The 18,217-nt window shown below is 45.7% G+C and overlaps 1 protein-coding gene across 2 annotated transcripts in view; it reads right to left on the bottom strand.

Moving 5' to 3' along the window:
• Nucleotides 1-17,439, bottom strand: part of LOC306925491 (ataxin-1-like) — a 37,098-nt gene extending 19,659 nt beyond the window's left edge. The window contains exon 1 of one of the 2 annotated variants that reach the window (XM_079504339.1): nt 17,303-17,439. The gene's annotated coding sequence lies outside the window, so the exon portion shown is untranslated. Of the gene's footprint in view, nt 1-12,563; nt 12,906-17,302 lie in introns of those variants that run through there. The other variant, XM_079504340.1, reaches the window with a different exon arrangement.
• Between the last annotated feature and the right edge of the window lie 778 nt (nt 17,440-18,217).

Raw genomic sequence — 18,217 nt, forward strand, 5'->3', positions numbered from 1 at the left:
CACACTGTCTCACACACTACTGTACTATATGCACACTGTCTCACACACTACTGTACTATATGCACACTGTCTCACACACTACTGTACTATATGCACACTGTCTCACACACTACTGTACTATATGCACACTGTCTCACACACTACTGTACTATATGCACACTGTCTCACACACTACTGTACTATATGCACACTGTCTCACACACTACTGTACTATATGCACACTGTCTCACACACTACTGTACTATATGCACACTGTCTCACACACACACTACTGTACTATATGCACACTGTCTCACACACTACTGTACTGTACTATATGCACACTCACATAGAGTGCCAGACAGTTTGGTATGCAATAGGCCACAGAGTCAGACCCCCATAACTCTGAGGCCTCCTTTACACGAGAACGGGTTCCATAGAAAACGGCACAATAAAGTATCGTTTGTAGGGATCCATTTAGACGACAACGGCATCTTTGGGGGTTGAAAACAAAGTGAAAACACCTTCCAGAGTGGATATCTTTGAAAACACCGTTTCCTCCCGTCTCCATGTAAACGGGCTTATGTTTATTAAAATGGTGCAGAGGCTTAGGCGATATTTGGAGTTCCTAGAATGAGCAAGCACTCCCTCACCCCGATTATCCTACGAATACATATTACAAATGTAGCGACTAGCGAGCCGCTGCATTGGTGAATGTAAACCATGATGTAAACAAAAGCCTTGTGATAGGAAGTAGAAGTGGTTCTAGTACGCATGCGTGCCGGGTTTATCTGGCAGTGAGTCACCGCCACCTAGCGACCTGGCATGCACACTACAGCGTGTTCAGTAAAGTCCCCAGACCCTAGCCTGGTAAACCATCCTGGTCGTGTGACTTCACATTACCATCATGTGTCTTCTGCAGACAGGTTGGGTCTGGCCCCATGAAGCGTTGTGTGGGGGCGTCTGGCCCCATGAAGCGTTGTGTGGGGGCCGGTCTGGCCCCATGAAGCGTTGTGTGGGGGCGTCTGGCCCCATGAAGCGTTGTGTGGGGGCCGGTCTGGCCCCATGAAGCGTTGTGTGGGGGCGTCTGGCCCCATGAAGCGTTGTGTGGGGGCCGGTCTGGCCCCATGAAGCGTTGTGTGGGGGCGTCTGGCCCCATGAAGCGTTGTGTGGGGGCCGGTCTGGCCCCATGAAGCGTTGTGTGGGGGCGTTTTGCAGGGACAAAAATGTGGAATAGTCAATCAGCCAATAGCCAGTCTGTGCTCTCAGGGTGATTGACAGATGCTGATCGGCTCTTCCACATTTTGGGTTTCTGCAGAAGACACATGATAATTCACCGAGATGGTTTACCACAGGCCCCCCCACACACACACACACACACACACACACACACACACACACACACACACACACACACACACACACACACACACACAGTTCCCATTAATACGGACCATCAGTACAAACTTGATTTGTATTTGGCCTTAGCCTTCTAGAACTCCACCCCACTACGCCTACAGTATGTGCAATGCTGGTAAAATTCCACATTTTGGGTCAAATCGCACACACACACACATACACATACACATACACACACACACACACACACACACACACACACACATACACACACACACACACACACACACACACACACACACACACACACACACACACACACATACACACATACACACATACATACACATACACACATACATACACATACACATACACATACACATACACATACACGCACACGCACACGCACACGCACACACACCACACACACACACACACACACACCTTTTCCGAGCCCACCATGGTCCATTCACGGGGCTGTGTGACAGCATGACATCATGCTGTTGCACACTACAGCAGCATGGAATGGTTATAACTAAGATAATGTCAAAATAAGTCTTAGAATCTGACTTTTTATTTCACAACATATTCCCCCCCTCTTCCACTGGGATTTATTGGGCGAGTGAATGAGTGTATGTGGTTTGGAACAGACCCATCTTGTCCCTTCCTGTCATAGTGACATTGTCCTGCATCAGATCATGTGTCCCTATATAGAGCACCGAAGTCTGACGTCAATATCGGTAGAGGGCGCTGAGTCCACTGGTTCATGTACTTTTTTATTTGCATTGTAATCCCCATAGGGGGATTTCAGATCGCCTCATATAAGAACTGTGTTTGAAAAATAACAAATCATCCTGTCCATTTCACTCATATGGATATGAAGAATCAACTGACTGAGAGAAAACGCTATCGTCACTGCTGCTGAATTAGTTACATTTTCGCTAGAAACAGACTACATGAAATATGACAGGCTGACGGTCATAAACAATACAGAGCCACCTCCCCGACAATTTCGCCGAGACAGTTTGTGTATTGAGGGGCCCTCCTATACACAGGTTTAATGTTTTTAGTTCAATGTTTGTTTTGTAAATGCCATTGACAATGAAGGGAAAATGTCATAATGTGCCACCGTTTGTTTTACATCACCAATACATCACCTAATCAACATGAGTTAGACTTTAATATATTAGCGCCCCTCACTTCACACGGGTGTGATTTGTTTTGGACAACAATTCTTATATGAGACGATTTTAAGATGACCCCATGTTATTCTCCATAGAGAAAAACTTCCATGAACCAGCGGATGAGCGAGTGACGTCAGGACTTCGGCGCTCTATAGCCTCTTTCTTTAACAATAGTATGACATCATGCTGTTGCACACAGAAGCACATCACTACACCTGTGTGTCAGCATGACTTCATCATGCTGTTGCACATCAATCACTACAGAAGCGGATCACTACACTAGACGCCATGAAGACACATCCTGATCCATCTCTCAGCTCATGGCTTCATGCCCTTCATTCTATCCACCCAGACCTCTTCAGTCTCCCTCCGTCCGTCCGTCCGCCCGTCAGTCCAGCACCATGACTTTGACAAGGTCATTGCATCCAAAAAGCAAAGGAGCTACAAGGAAAGCAGTGGTGCAGGTTCGTCTAAACACAAAGGATGAGTGCAGAGAGAGAGAGAGAGAGGGGGGGGGAGAGATATAGGGGAGATTGAGATAGAGGGAAAGATAGAGAGGGAGCAAGCAATGCAGGGAGGAGGAAGACAGAGTGAAGGAGGAAGAGAGATAAACAAAGAAGAGACCGCGGAAAACAGCAGAGGGAGAGAGAGGGAGAGGTGAATGAGGAAGAGATAGAAACAGTACCGAGAAATGGTGATTACGAGCGGAGAGATGAATGAACGAATGAAATAGAGAGGCAGAGGAAGACAGAGAGAGAGGGAGAGAGAGAGAGAGAGAGAGAGAGAGAGAGAGAGAGGTGAATGAGGAAGAGATAGATACAGTACAGATAAATGGTGATTACGAGGAGAGATGAATGAACGAATGAAATAGAGAGGCAGAGGAAGACAGAGAGAGAGGGAGAGAGAGAGAGAGAGAGAGAGCGAGAGCAACAGAGAGAGAGAGAGAGAGAGAGAGAGAGAGAGAGAGAGAGAGAGAGCAACAGAGAGAGAGAGAGAGAAACAGAGAGTGAGAAAACAGAGATGATTGTAGAGAAGAAGAAAGCTTAGGAACAGAGAGGGGAAGAGATTAGAGGGAGGGAGATGGAGAGAAGATTACAGAGGTAGAAGAAAGAGGTGGTGAGGATGAGGAGGGCGTGATAGGAGGAGAGTAAAGGACAGGAGGAGAGAGAGAGAGAGAGAGAGAGAGAGAGAGAGAGAGAGGAGGAATATGGCAGAAAAGAGGAGAGAGCAAAACAATAGGGAGAAGAGAGTAAGAGAGGATGGGGAAAGAGAGAGAGAGAGAGAGAGCTGCCTCTCCTGACCCACATTGATGCTGCCTGCAGCGCATACGACACAAACACACAAACACGCACAAACACACGCATGCACACGCATGCACACGCACGTGCAACAGCCCGTGCAACAGCCCGCGCCGCCGCCACCGCCACCGCCATAATGAACCTAATCCCCAGGCAGGCAGGCGACCGATGAGGTGACATCACCTTTATAAAACCACGTTTAGCACAGTGGTGGTGGTGGTGGGAAAAGTACTCACCTGTTTTACTTAAGTAAAAGTATACTGCAATTCAGAAATACTCAAGTTATACAAGTAGAAGTCCCGGAATTCAAAATGTACTAGAGTACAAAGTGCAACAGTATTGGTATCAAAATGTACCGAAAAATGTACCGAAAGAATGTCCCATTTCACATGTTTTCAAACGTATACAGATCTTTTGAAAATATCAGATCTACAAGCTACAATCTACATGCGATGCGACGCCTTGTGAGCTTGTAGATCGGCTATTTTCAAAATGAATGGCCGAAATGTATGTAGGGCTGAACTGTAGTGGGTAATAATAATCCCCAAAAAAAAGTAACTAGTAACTAAAGTTTTGAAATAATTGTAGTGGAGTATAAATATTTTCCCCTGAGATGTAGTGGAGTGGAAATAAAAGTACAGTTCTTGAGTAAATGTACTTTACACCACTTTACAGTTTACACCACTTTAGCACGAAGCCCCGGGGCGAGCCCACCAGCCATCATCATCCTGCGTTTCGTCCAGTGTTTCTCAAACTTTGTCATGGCAAGGACCGCAAATTAGGCTGCGGACTAGTGTTGATTTCATCGACTAAAGCCCCAAACCACACCAATGATCCGCCATGCAACTCCTTGCAACCATGCAAACGGTTGCGAGTAGTTGCAGGAAACCACAGTGCCGGCCTCGCGAACTATACGCGAACGCCTATAGGGCCCCGGGAGGGCCCCGGGAGTTGCCCCGGGAGTTTCCCCAAACATGTCCTCAAAGTCATGCAGCCGACAAGCTTTTAACTGAGCAGATTGGACTTTCCATTCCAGAGATGACGGCCAAAACAGATTTTCGATTGAGTTTTGGACATTATCGCCCGTTTTTCTTTAATAGGACCCCCAGATGGACAGGGCCAGGCCATAGAGTATATAAAGGATAGAGACCGAACTGGAGCACTAGCCCCGCCCCCAAGCTATTCATTTCGATGAAGTTGCTCAGTGGCGTTTTGAAGCACCCGGAAGACTGCCGGAAGTACCTCCTCCGGACCTCAAATTTGAGGTCCGGGGTGACGTATGGGTGACGTAGGGAGTGATGGTCCTACGTGTCCGTGCACGGGTCCGCCTGCAGTCCTTCCTCTTACCACTAGGGCCCAGAGCTTCAACGTTGGAGCGCCTCACTGGCCCCTTGGGCCAGGCCTGTGCGACCATTATCCCCAATGGCAGTTGCAAGGAGTTGCATTGGTGTGACATGACTTTAAAACGGTTTTGTTGCAAGGAGTTGCATTGGTGTGGTTTGGGCCTTACAATGGGATTCACAAATCACAACAGGGTTGAACTGAATAGAAATTGTATTTCAGAGTTTTATCTGGCCCCTTTTTTATTTTATTTTTAGATACTGCAGGAGAGTGTAGTATAGGTATAGGTGTAGTATAGGTAGAGATACAGCACTGGACTGGGACCAAATAATTGCACTGGTATTTTATGCCTCGACTGCCCCACTTCAGATGTGGGGGAAATAGGTGCCTCGCCTAACATTTATTTAAAGGGATAGTTCAGATTTTTGGACTTTAGCTGTAGGAAATACTCCATTAATATAGTCGTTGCAAAGGTATTAATTGATTGCCCGAGTCCCGTGGTGGGAGTTTTGGTGAATATGAAGTAGTTCCGGTCATTTGGTGGGGGACGGGGGTCACTCTGGGGGCCACGCATTACAAATAAATTAATCCACAAAACTAGCGTCATTTGTATTGTTGACCTATTTCTACCATAGAGCAACTTTCGTTCAACTTTTACAGTTAAAAATAATAATAATGAAAAAATACTAGAATACTAGATCTACAAGCTCGTAACATGGTACGAAGCGTTAGATCTGATATTTTCACTAGTCTGGGTCCCGCGGGCAGACGTCTGATCTCTCTTTTCGGGTCTCTCTCGACCTGAAAAGTTTGGGAACCACTGGCTATAAATGAGCTGCAGATCTGGGGCTGTCTTCAAACCACATGTCCTTACAGAAGGACTCCCTCCCTCCATTATGTGCCCAGGAGGCAGACCCACACATGCTCACAATGGGATAGCGATAGAGAGAGATATAAAGAAAGACACGCACGCACACACACGCGCACACGCACACACACACACACACACACACACACACACACACACACACACACACACACACACACACACACCTTGCCTACTTTTTTTCACAGATGCCTATTAATATAACACTGAAAGCAACAATATAGGCTACACGCCCTTCATGATGCCACCGAGAACAAAGGAGAGCTTTCACTGCATGAACATCCCGACAGACCGCACAGGACAGGAAGGGGCCTCTTGGACACTCGCTCACTTACAGTTGTACACGCTCCACAGCGGCTAGGGCCTAATGACAAAGTCTTTGGTTTAAAATGTGCCTTGTGTGACACGAGTGGTACAATGTGTCATCCCTCTCTCTAGTTACCTTCACAATACTATTTCAGCCAGACAACTCTTAGAATGAATTTAGAATATATATTTATTGAGCATAATTGAGCATAGATATATGAAGCATAGATTGGCGTCAGGGCTCTGTCCCTATTCATTCCCTGTAAGATTAACATTTTAGTGAAGTTATAAGCCAAATAGAATTACAAGGAATGAATTAAGACCCCGGGGGATCAAACAGAGCCTTCAGGTGGATGCTGGGGAGGCGGTGGGATTTGCAAAACTTCATGAGCAGCAGGTTAGCAGCAAGCGAGGCAGGGAGGCAGCAGTAGCGGAACGACACACGTCAGCACAGCAGGAGAGAAGCCAGGAATGAGCAGGTAGGCAGAGAAGCTTCAATAGCCGCTCTGATCAGGTAAAGAGTGCATGATGTGACTATAGTCACCTGATCAGGTAGGCGTGCTCACGAGTTGTCTGCCTGAACTAGCTACGCAGGTTGCGCATAATTTAAGATGAAATGCCTTAAACAAGACTAAGCGCCCTATTTTCGCCAGTGACTTTTTTGAGTGGTATGTCCCTATGTCCATCCTGTATGTCCCTATGTTTATGGTACCAACAGGGGGCGCTGTTGCACCACTCACTTCAAAATAGTAAAAAAGGTAAAGAAGTTTAGGTATAAGAGGTAAGGCACTGACGAAAATAGGGCCCTAATAGTTTAAAGGCCCCACTAGTGGCCCCTAAAGTCTGTGATTCTCCTTACACCCTAGCCAATAGTTTTCAAGATTCAATGTTTGGAACAAAGTGTTGGATGGACAAATCTGCCCATTCCATTTGGGGATATCTAGAGGAAAAGCCATGGGATTCTGTTTACAGCAGCTGGAAACCATGGAACAAGCATCCAATAAGAGGTATCACACCCACACTGTAATGGTTAAAATACACAGCAAAATCCTGAGTGTGCAAAAATACACCCATAAAGGTCAACTTTTAGAGTTTAACCATATAAATCCCATATAATTCATTGTCTGGGGTCCCCAGGGGTCTGTACTCTCGTCAACCTTAACCTGAACCCATTGAGAGCTTGTAGATGGGATATTTTCGCCAAATGTTGTTCCCCTACGCTTCTGAATGTTTGCCTGACAAATACAATAAGGATGCTCGGGTTGCATGTGGTTAAACTACCTTACTACCTCACCTTGATCTAAACACATCATGTGCACTTGCCGGGGGGCATATGTTAAGACACATACATAGCCGGTTAAGACACATACGTGGCCGGTTTAGACCCAACCCGTCCGTGGCTTCTGCGTGCGGTTAGGGTTAGGTGTAGGGCAGCAGTTCCCAAAGTGGGGTCCGGGGACCCCCAGGGGTCCTTGAGGGAGTTCTAGGGGGTCCCCCAGCTAAATAGTTTGGAACCAAATGGACCCTTATGGGTCTGTAACTCTGAGAGTGTACAAATGGAACCAAATGGACCCTAACAGGTCCATTTGGTTCCATTTGTACACTCTCGAGTTAAATTCACATTGATTTTACAATATAAATTGGCGGTCCCAGAGATATGCCATTAAATGGGGATCCGTAGCTTATTGCATGTCAAACTCTGGGTCCAAACTCTGAGAATCACTGCTAGAGCCATAACAAATCTTCTCTTATGGGGGTCCCTGGCATATCTCTTCAAATGGGGGTCCACGGGCTAATTAGTGTCAATTCGGGGGTCCTTGACATGAAAAGGTTTGGGAACCACTGGGTTAAGACTCATACGTGGCCGGTTTAGACTCAACCTGTGGCTTCCGCGTGCGGTTAGGGTTAGGTGTAGGGTGTCGGTCACTGTCGGACTATTGCGTGTCGGACTGTTAGTACGTCGGACCAACGATATGCACCCGCACTTGCCCTGCCGACCTCAGACTAAATGCTGTCAGAGGCTTTCCTCCTGCTGTGACTCCCTGACACGGTCCCCCCCCCCCCCCTCTCATTCCCCCCACTGTCTGTCTCAAAAATACATTCAAACACGAGTGGAATGAAGCCTACCTCTCTCCTTCAAAACCAAAGACAAGTACGAGGGATGACAGGCAGCGGAAGAGTACAGCAGGAGCCACTTGGAGCATTAAACCAGCACTCTGCTCACACTCAACTCAACGACGACTTGAGCGAGGCTCCTTTATAAATAACGCCCACTCAGAAAACCCAGGAATAGGGCGTGTGTTTGTATGTATGTGTGTGCGTGCGTGTTCTATGCTGTAGTCTCCAAGTAAGAGTTGTCTCCTTCCTGCTTCCACTGGTTCCTCTACCTCAGTGGTTCTCAATCTTTTAAGTACCACCTCAGACAATATTTGGCTCTCCCAAGTACCACCATAATAACTGATGTTAAAATACGGGAGCATAGATAGACCTGCCGCATCCTATTCAGCTATGCACAGTTTGCACACACAGGAGGGAAATGTAATTCATTTATTCTTTGACTGTTTTTGTTCCATTCCTAAGCTAATAATGCTGCCGTTTCTAATGTGATTAATCAGTTCTCAAAATTTCCATTAACGGCCAGGTGTGCTGCATGCCATGCTCATTTCAGCACGTCTGGACTCTGGAGAGCCAATTTCAACCAATTGCTTGGTCAGAAGAACTACATTATACCCTGAAGAAGGCAGTTGTACCTGCCGAAACGTTGGTTTCTATTCTACTCTGCATCCAAATAAATAATCGGCACTTTGGCAGTGTGTGCGGCCACTCTTTTGTCTTTTTAAACCATTTTGGGGCGGGAACCCCTTTTGGTGTTAGCATTATGTTATGCTTTAGCTATTGAAAAATAGCAGATCTACAAGCTCATAGCGCGCCACCGAGTGGCGCGCTACGAGCTTGTAGGTCTGCTATTTTTGAAAAATCAACGAACCACTGACATTTTTAGAATCTGATCTCAGGTCAAAATGGGTTAAGACTTAACTCTTTAGATGTTTCTGCCGTGAGCTGGCACCACTACCAAGACTGGTGTGCGTTTAGCATCCTCCTGCACTGGTCAGAAGAACTACCTGTAGCAATATAAATATTGAATTCCACTGTGAGTCCTCTGCGTACCACCAGAGGGGGGTTAAAGTACCACCAGTGGTGCACGTACCACAGGTTGAGAATATCACTGCTCTAGGTCTCTCACGCTGGCCCTGCATGTGTCTTGAGTGTACAGGGTTTCATGAGGTCAGATCAACATATGGAATGTCAGAACAGGTCAGCTCCATACAGTATATGGAGATCTAAGGGTGGTAGCGGGGACATTCTCTTGAGTGTACAGGGTTTGATGAGCGCCCATAGGTAGGGCCGGGTCTTAATTTCCGGGCCTGTTGAGAACTCTAGTTTTCGCCGGATGCACTAATAACTTTGGGGCAGGCCCGTATAGAGTTTGAATGGACAGGTGGGCCTGTTGAGAACTCTAGTTTTCGCTGGCTGCCAGGCACAGCTGCACTAATAACTTTGGGGCAGGCCCGTCTAGAGTTTGAAATTTGAATGGACAGGTATAAGTCAAAAGGGAGACATCGAAGAGGAAGGATGGATGGGGAAGGATCAACATATGGAATGTCAGAACAGGTTCTGACATATATCCATATGGAGATCTAAGGGTTTGAGGTCAGATGTAGAGTTGCTGGCCAATATTGATGACATCAGGGATCTCCATATATGGGCTTAACTGCGACAGCAGGTCACATTTACTATGACATCAGGGTCTCCACATCTCCATCCCTGATGATGTCACATGATGTCCCATGATGACCCAAAACAATGTGTCCATGACCCACAAATGGGACCCGAGACCCAAACTTTTTCATGTCAAGGACCCCCAAAATGATACTCATTAGCCCGCATACCCCCCCCCCCCCCCCCCCCCCCCATCTGAAAATATACACCAAGGACCCCCCATAAGAGAAGATTTTTTACAACTCTAGCAGTGATTCTCAACCCGTTTAATTTCAATGACCCCCCCGTTTGACCTGCATTAGGCTACGGACCCCCATTTAATGGCATTTCTATCTCTGTGACCCCAATTTATATTGTAAAATCAAAGTTAATTTAACTCAGAGAGTGTACAAATGGAACCAACTCCCGGTCTGCCCTCTATCCTTTATAACTCTATGCGTGCGGTATGTAGGGGAGACTCCTATGGTTCCAACACGTCTCCACAACAGACTGCATGCTGGGATAGACCCATGGCGTATAGGAGAGACTCCTATGGTTCCATGGAGAGACTCCTATAATCATAGGAGAGACTCCTATGGTTCCATGGAGAGACTCCTATAATCATAGGGGAGACTCCTATGGTTCCAGAGACTCCTATAATCATAGGGGAGACTCCTATGGTTCCAGAGACTCCTATAATCATAGGGGAGACTCCTATGGTTCCATGGAGAGACTCCTATAATCATAGGAGAGACTCCTATGTTTCCATGGAGAGAAACCTATAATCATAGGGGAGACTCCTATGGTTCCATGGAGAGAAACCTATAATCATAGGGGAGACTCCTATGGTTCCATGGAGAGAAACCTATAATCATAGGGGAGACTCCTATGGTTCCATGGAGAGAAACCTATAATCATAGGGGAGACTCCTATGGTTCCATGGAGAGACTCCTATAATCATAGGGGAGACTCCTATGGTTATAACACGTCTCCACGACAGACTGCATGCTGGGATAGACCCATGGCGTATAGGAGAGACTCCCCTATGGTTACAACTTCTCACTGCCTAGCCATACACTCTATACGCCCGGGATTCAATTACGCTTCTGTCTGTGCAAAAGGAGTCTCCTCCTGTTCTTCTGAAAGGCAAAATGATGCAACGTGGATAAAACACGTATACAGCCTGCACAACCTCCGCCGAATGAGGAAACACTGTATGTCTATACCCCTCCATAAGGCATGCCAGTACGAGGTATACCCGTCCATAAGGCACGCCAGTACGAGGTATACCCCTCCATAAGGCACGCCAGTACGAGGTATACCCCTCCATAAGGCACGCCAGTACGAGGTATACCCCTCCATAAGGCACGCCAGTACGAGGTGGAGGCGAAAGGCTATATATAGCACAAACAAAAACACTATCAGACAAGGCTACTCTGGGCTACGTTATACATACATGATACAGGGTGGGAGGGGGAGGGTGTTGATATACGTGTGCGCGTTTGTGTGTGTGTGTGCGTGTGCGTGTGTGTGTGTGCGCTCGAGCACCACAGACCGAACTTCACCCCATTCCAATACAATCATTCATCCTCCGTACAAGACAGATTCTGTGTAGAGTATACTATAGTACTACAGTATAGCCTCTTCTCAAGTCCAAATGAGTCGCTTTTCCTGCCTGTCCCTTTAAGGGGCGGTCCATCCGTGCGGCAGTAAAGCAGACAAGAACAGGCATAGAGAGAGAGAGAGAGAGAGAGAGAGAGACATATAGAATGAGAGAGAGAGAGAGAGAGAGAGATGAGGCTGTTTGTCTTCACAATGACTCCAGAGTTCTGCATCACTGGCCCAACATAACATCGCTCACACACAACATTACAAGCACAGAGAGAAATATGCAATTATGTACACACACACACACACACACACACACACACACACACACACACACACACACACACACACACACACACACACACACACACACACACACACACACACACACACACACACACACACACACACACACACACACACACACGCCATTACCTGTCTGTTGCCTTTTCTTTTTTTTTTCAATTTACGTTTTATTGAATTTTAATCAAACATACATGACAACGAAACGACTGACAATTGACAATACATACAACCGAAAACAAAACAAGACAATATACGAACAATACACACAAGGGGAGATGTCTCTGTCTGTTGCCTTTTCAACAAGCAAACCTTCCCCACAAATCAAACAGGATTCCTGCTGTTAATCACACTCACTGTCACGCACGGGCAGATGGGTAGATTGGTATAGGCAGGGGGGGACGGGGTGCTTTAGAAATGAGATGATCGCATGAGTGGAGCGGGCAGAGCACAAAATACTCCAACAACTACTATCACACCAATCAAGAGGAAAACAGACACCCTCTCTCCCGGCCAGAGAGGCTAAGAATAGCTCACCAGTCTTTCCACGGGCGCCGTTTGCGAAGCATGTCCACGGCTTCCTTCTGTCTGCTGCCTACGTGTGTGTGTGCGTGTGCGTGCGTGTGAGTGTGAGAGTGTGTGTGTGTGTGTGTGTGTGTGTCAGGGGGACTTGTTTCCGTGGGGTCGCTCGCTCCTGCTGAATCCCCTCCTTTGTGCCGTGGTTCCTCTGCTCTGGTCCTTATTCTGTTGGTCTCCGTCCGGGCTAAGCAACAACACAACCACCCCGCTTAGCCTTCACAGTGCTGCCTGCTTCCCCCTCCTCCGACAACGAGCAGACGCTGGAGGAAGCCCCCCTCTCTCTCTGTGTGTGTGTGTGTGTGTGTGTGTGTGTGTGTGTGTGTGTGTGTGTGTGTGTGTGTGTGTGTGTCTGCTCACATGAAGTCTTTGCACCGTGCAACGCTGCTGCTCCAACGTGTGTTATGCAAGGCCACAGACTGCCAGAGAGCTCACTCTGCCTGCCTGCCTGCCTCTCTCTCCCTCCCTCCCCTTTCTCTAGGTTACTCCCTCTCTGTCTCTCTCTCCCTCTCTCTCTCTCTCAGTACTCCACTGGCACACAGCTCCTCCCCCCAAGCCAGTCTCATCAGCCGCATCAGGTATCCATTCAAAAAAACACACTACTTGGCTGCGCGCCCAGACTACGCTCACACGGTGGGGAGGGGAGGGGAGGGGAGGGGAGGGTGCCGGGCAGGGGACGATGGAGTGATGGAGCGATGAGGGAGGGTGAGGGAAAGAATGAGAGAGAGAGAGAGAGAGAGAGAGATAGGGCTCTGAACGGACAGACATAAATGTGAATAGATGTGATCGTGGATACATTGAGGCACAGGCGCGCTCACAGAGGATTACATCGTGTGCAACATTTTAACACGCAAATCGACTCTACTATGTCTCTGCTAATTTTCATACGCAGTTACCATGTACAGTGGACATACAGTACATTCCCTCCGTGTATTCCGCCCTGGAAGCTGGTCCGGTTGCACTAAAGAAGAATATACTGTACCCTCGAGTCGTGCACGCGTCTTCATGCATGAAACTTTAGTTCAAAGTGATTTACAGCAGCAGCAGGACATACACGTACAGCCAGTGAATCACTTCTCCCAGGAGTCCTACCTCTACCTCTGTTGCTTCCTGCATGCGGTCTCCCCGCGGTCTTTCCTGTCCTGACCCCAGGGATCCATCACCGTGTGCAGGCCTGATAAACACCCCGCCTCACCAGCCGCAGGACAAACTAAGCGCCAACAGACTGAATCACAAACACAAACACAAATCAAAACTTGCAGATTGTTGTCACGCAACAAAAATAGCCAATCTACAAGCTCACGGCACGTTGCTCTGCGGCATGGTGTGAGCTTGTAGATTGGCTATATCAACATTTTCTTTTGGGTGCGACACAGCACACAACTAATTATGAATAAGGCTAAATACTTCATGGTTGTCTGGCGGCAGATAACCGGCCAGCGCGCCAACTCCTCAACCAAGGCGGGCATAGAGGCCTCATTCATAGTGTGACAGTGAACATGGTAGAACATATTGTATAGTAGGCTATACTTATTACTGGACAACATTTGCTGTATATTTTGTACGACACATAAGCTGACAGAATAGTAAAACAGCAACGCTTCCGTAGAGGCAGAACTGAAAACAGGTTGTGCAAACTGTTCCGGGAGAGAGCGCATGTACTGTACTGATGTGTCTGATGCTTTCCACAGAGACTGATTATCACCTCGTCTGCATCCTACTCATAGAACCTGTATTCTATCACAGTATCACAACCAACTCATACTCATTATAGAGGGATCAGTCTATTGAGTACAGTTTACAAATTATATTCCTCTATACTTAACGAAAGGCTTATGTGCCATCTAGAGAATAGACACCTACTTGAAGATGAACAAAATGGATTCCGCAAAGACAGAGCTTGTATTGACCATCTCTATTCACTATGTACAATAATAAGGACTAGGTTAGATGAAAGGAAACCAACATTTGCTTGTTTCATAGATTTCAAAAAAGCTTTCGATCTTATCAACAGGGACCTACTCTTTTGTAGATTGTCTGAATATGGAGTGAATGGAAAGTTCTACAAATCATTACAATCATTATACAGTGCACCGGTAGCCTGTGTTAAAATAAATGAACTTTGTACAGATTGGTTTCCAACACCACTGGGAGTAAAACAAGGAGATAATCTTTCGCCTACTTTATTTGCAACTTATATTAATGATCTAGCATGTACAATTAAGTCACTAAACTGTGGTGTGCAATGTGGAGATTTTGCAGTGAGTATCCTTTTGTACGCGGACGACATTGTCTTACTGGCCGAAAGTGAATCTGATATGCAAAAAATGCTCTCATATACAAATGAGTGGTGTAAAAAATGGAGGATGTCTATTAATGAAAAGAAAACAAATGTGATACATTTCAGAAGCTTTCTAACTCCCATTAGTAAATATCAGTTTTATTTTGGTGAAAAAAAGATTAACTATGTAAAGTCCTATAAATATCTGGGTTTCTATGTTGACGAGCATATGAGTTTGGTTCATGGTTCCACAGTCCTCTCTGAGTCTGCAGGCAGAGCCTTAGGAGGAGTAATTGGTAAAATAAAGGTACTTAGAGATGTTGGGTTCCGCACCTATACAACACTTTATCAGGCATGTGTTTGCCCAGTTCTAGATTATGGTGCTGGAGTCTGGGGTCATGGGAGATTCCCTAAGAGTGTAGCCGTACATAACCGAGCCCTCCGATACTTCCTGGGTGTACATAAATATGCACCAATGGCAGCAGTCTCAGGAGATATGGGATGGGAACCTTGTGAGGTCCGGTGGAAGGTCTGCACTGCTAGGTTGTGGAACAGATTAGTAAATATGAATGATAATAGACTAACAAAAAAAGTATTTAACTGGGACAAACAACAGAATGGACCATGGATAGAGGACATGCGTAATATGTTCTGTGAATATGGAATTGAGGATGTGTTTCTTGGATCGGAGCAGGTTAATATTGTGGGGCTAAGGGAGATACTTTTTGATAAGATCAAACGTACTTGGACAGAAGAGATCTGGAGCAAACCAAAATTACGTACATATAGAGAAATCTATGACTATTATACTGAAAACTATGTTTTATTTAATCTGCCAAAGAAAAAAAGATCACTTTGTGCCCAGATTAGAGGAGGTATACTGCCACTTTATATTGAAACGGGTCGTTATGTTGGGCTAGATGAAGAAGATCGAATCTGCCAAATGTGTGATCTCAATGAAATAGAGAATGAGTGTCACTTTGTGTTGTACTGTCCTTTTTATGGTGCGATGAGAGAAGTGTTGTTTAATAATATAAACTATGTTAATATGATGGATATGAATGATGCACAACTTATTAACTGTTTATTTGAAAAATACTTAAATTGGCAAATTATCTAGAGAAAGCATGGGACCTGAGGAAAAAGGCCATGTACAGCCAGTAAGAAATACGTATGCTAGTTACGGTGTTTTGTTTTATGTTTTGTTTTGTTTTGATTTGATTTATTGTATTTGTATTTATGCTGTATGCGATCAGTAGCATGCGATCAGCAGTATAAGTAAAGAACTATAAGTGTATAACTGTTTATTGTAACTTGTGTGAAAAGGTGTCATATAATCCCATGAGGGATGGGCCACAAGGTGGCATGACACTTAAATAAATAAAATCATTCATTCATTCATTCATTCATTCATTCATTCATAAGGATCATAAGTAAGCTAAGAACCTAACATCTGTCTAATATCCATCTAATATCTATCTGTACAAAGAACCTATGAATATACACTAGAGTGCTATGTCTACATAAAATGCTGTCTAAATTACAGAAGTTTAGACTTTGCCATTTACAGGTATACTGCATGTACTGTATACATTCAGCCAGGGACAAATAGTTTTCATAATCCTCAAGGGGGCCCGTGCCGCCCCGCCTCCCCTGTGATCAGCTCCTCACACACATACCTGGCAGGTTAAGCACCCAGATTAGCATTTCAATGCCTGATCTGCATGTGTACAAGGGACAGGCAACGCGGTCCACCCCCCACCACCCCCGCCCCGGACAGTGAGAAAAACAGACGTGTTAAGGTGCCAGACTTGGATGGTTAGAGAGCGGCGCGATATACACAGTCAATGCAAGACGAGAATTGCGCGAATTGTAGAAAAACTAGAAATCCCCTAAAATCATCAAGGGGGCTCGAGCCCCGCAGCCCCCACGTAGTCGTCGTCACTGCATTCAGCCATATACACCACAGTGAAGTGAACCATGCAGGTATACTGCATGTACAGTATACATTCAGCCATATACACCACAGTGAAGTGAACCATGCAGGTATACTGCATGTACAGTATACATTCAGCCATATACACCACAGTGAAGTGAACCATGCAGGTATACTGCATGTACAGTATACATTCAGCCATATACACCACAGTGAAGTGAACCATGCAGGTATACTGCATGTACAGTATACATTCAGCCATATACACCACAGTGAAGTGAACCATGCAGGTATACTGCATGTACAGTATACATTCAGCCATATACACCACAGTGAAGTGAACCATGCAGGTATACTGCATGTACAGTATACATTCAGCCATATACACCACAGTGAAGTGAACCATGCAGGTATACTGCATGTACAGTATACATTCAGCCATATACACCACAGTGAAGTGAACCATGCAGGGAGGGCACCGACCTTGACAGGGGGCAGCTATAGGGGGCTCAGCGTCTTGTTCAAGGACCCTTCAACAACATGCATGGCAGGATGAGCCGGGATGGAGCAGTCAGGGGAACCGTCTGATTCTGCTGGACGTGGCTCCGTCCAGAGCCACTGTCGGGCCTCCTGTGTCAATCATTTTAGTGTCGGGATATCACTTATTATCACTGAATCATGTGTCACAGCAATTATTCCTTGAATGAACCACATTTACATGGTACATTGTGCATTTATTTAGTGCCTTTTCCCAAAACATTTTCTTTAATGTGCATTAATTACATTACGAACAGCTGCCAGCGGTGTTGTTGAGCACCCTGCACCGCTCAGTTCACACAGGTGTTATTTTTTACTTTACTGGAGCATTTCCAATGTTCAATACTTTTACGTCGTATCATATTGTACTTTTTTTCCACTACAATTATTTGAAAACTTTAGTTATTTTTGTATTTTTTTATTATTTTACAAAACATAGAGTAACCAGTGACCACTTCAGTCCTATATCCATCTCAGCCAATTGAAAATAGCAGCTTGTAGATAGCTTGTAGATCTGCTATTTTCAAAAGATTGTATTTGAAAACCTGTGAAAACGGGACATCCTGCATAATGAGTACTTACTTTTGGTACTTTAAGTACATTTTGATGCCAATACTTTTGTACTTTGCAGTTTATATATATATATATATATATACGAGTACTTTTTCAATCACTGCATTCAACCATTCGGGACCAACCTGCTCAGAGTCACATACAGGAAATGTGATGAAGATCAAGTGTTTCTGATACTGATCCTGACACTGGAAGAAGACTATAGAGCGTCGCAGTCCTGCCCCCTTTCATGACGACGCCAGGCCCAGGAAATGAATCACAATGCATTTTTCCCATAGACATTTCAAA

Source organism: Electrona antarctica, assembly GCF_951216825.1.
Source record: "Electrona antarctica genome assembly, chromosome: 6".
Taxonomy (NCBI): domain Eukaryota; kingdom Metazoa; phylum Chordata; class Actinopteri; order Myctophiformes; family Myctophidae; genus Electrona; species Electrona antarctica.